Source organism: Sinocyclocheilus rhinocerous, unplaced genomic scaffold (genome assembly GCF_001515625.1).
Source record: "Sinocyclocheilus rhinocerous isolate Xijiao unplaced genomic scaffold, SAMN03320098_v1.1 scaffold7469, whole genome shotgun sequence".
NCBI classification, from domain to species: domain Eukaryota; kingdom Metazoa; phylum Chordata; class Actinopteri; order Cypriniformes; family Cyprinidae; genus Sinocyclocheilus; species Sinocyclocheilus rhinocerous.
The window spans coordinates 48,114-50,563 of NW_015648710.1; positions in this window are offsets into that span (position 1 = coordinate 48,114).

Below are 2,450 nucleotides of genomic sequence, written 5' to 3' on the forward strand. Positions count from 1 at the left end.
ATCCAAAGTTTTTAGTTCTGATGACTTTTGTGTTGGCGAGAGATCCAGTTTGGCAGTTAGCATTCAACCATCATGGTCCCTTAACCTATTTGTGCCCAATTTTTTCTGAATGGTTTCATGCATATAGTCATGTTAATAATGTCCTATTTGTACATGTTCTGCATTTATTTTCCCCAGTTATAATTTTTTTTTTCTTTCTTGAAAATTATTTGAATGTGCGGAAAATAGTTGCCGGTGGGCAAATATGTTGTGTGCACCCCTTCAATGTCAAATTTGAATAGGAGGAAAGCATTTGACATCTAACTCAAAATAACTGCTTTCAACAGATCAAACTTTATTCATAAACAAATTTATTGTGTATAAAAGTTGAAAAACATTTGATGTGAACCCAAAAAAGCGGCATCTAGCTTATAATCTCTTGAATATGAAAACACATAAAAACAATCCCATTTGTCTCAAAGTGGTGGAACATCAGAACAAAGTGCAGCCATTAAGTATTTAAATGAAAATAAATAAATTGAATGAAGAATAAAAAAAAAAAAAAGTATACCTGAAAGAAAATTACACATTTTTAGGCGCATAGTATTCAATGGCTGACTGTAGTAGGTGATTTCATATAATAATGTAAATGTAAACTCATTACTTGCCTGAATTTCAACATTATAATGGAATCATAAACCACTAGTCATAAAATAATTAGGGTCATTGACCTATTAGAATGAAACGCATCCAAACTGGATAAAAGGGCCTCAATAGTTTGCCCCTTACAAGATATAATGTAATAAAAGGGAGAAAAAGATCATCTACAGCAATTAATCCCAAGCGTTAGCTCTTTATCTTTCCACTCTTCCTTTTGTGTCACTGACGGGAGTTTGTAAACTGCTGCTGTCACTTGAAAACTGGAATATACTTACAAGTCATTTGCCCACCGGCAACTATAATTGCCACTTGGACTTTTGACTAAGTATACAACAAACTATAGATCTCCTGGAAGATTTGTTTTGTTTGGATGATTCTAGAGACCGTCATGGTTATGTAGATATATATATGTCAACAAAAAATACTTATTAGTAACATGAAAATTAAATTTCTTTGGGAGGGTTTGCCTTCACCATGCTTCCTGAAAGTAGGGGTAGGAACTTGACAGCCTCATGTGGCAGAAAGGAAGTGAATACCTTTTTTTTTTGTCTTGAAATCCTTTATTTGGTTGCTTGCTTGCATTTAGACATAAAACATGAATAACATCTAGAAAAATACTTACAAAAGGAAAATGACCACTATAAACTGTGGCAACCTGGGCAGGACTTAGGGGGGCGGGGGCCCCTGGGCTTGAGGTTATGTTTGGGCCCTGTACCTATACTTCAAATGCCCCTTAAATAGACCATCATTATGGAGTAACACAAAATACACAAACATATGCTTTGAGGTTCATAAATAGTACATATGAAACTACAACCGCCAGTAGGCGGCAGTCTTAATGAGTGAGTTGAATCAACTGATTCGTTTAAAGGGGTCATATGATGCTGCTAAAAAGAACATTATTTTATGCACCAAGAGCTTGTAACACTCCAAAGAGAAAGGAAAAATTGAAATCGCATCATATGACCCCTTTAAAAAGCTGATTCATTTAACTTTGCAAATGACTGAACTTATAGCCTGATTGAATCATTTGCTGGTCTGTGTAACGCTGAGGAACAAAACACTGTTGTTCGGAGACGCAGCGGTTCTGCTGTTTGTTCTATTTTCTTTCTGACGGAACAAAACAGAATTTTGTGTCTGAAAGTTACTGTGTACGTTGTGGTTTATTGTACATTTGGTATGGTGCAGATATTCGGGGAAAAAAAACAGGACTCTTGTTTGTGTGATGGGCCTATAGGCATAGCTATGTTATAAAAACAGAAACTCATTAAATTGCAATTTTAAAATTTAAAATGATGACATTTTTCCCCACTATGTGTAATGACAGTTAGATGAGAGAGAGCGCTCAAAACTCATCAGATGATCGCATAATTTAGTGGAACATTAATAGTAATATAGAATCATCCTCTGTAAAGAAATGAGGTGTGAACATTTGAGAATTTATCATTATCTTTCTATGCGCGCTCTTTGGGGCTAATTGCTTAATGGAGCTGTTTAAAGTAGCCATGTGATAACAAGCCAATAGCTGCAGACGCGATTCAATACGTGCGTCCTTCTTCTATGTGAAATAATAATAAATACCAGTTTATGCTGTTTGATTGTGGCCTCGAAGGTCGTAGTTGTAAGCTGTAGCCCCGCCTGGCCCGTTTAGATCTTGTGTGCGCAGTGGAAATGCGGCTAATAATTTCTGAATTCTGACTGGCATATAACGAACAAATCAAACAAACGTAAACTGGAAAAAGGCGGGGCCCCCTACAAGGCGGGGCCCATGGGCTGCAGCCCACTCAAGCCCAATGGTAAGTCCGGCCATG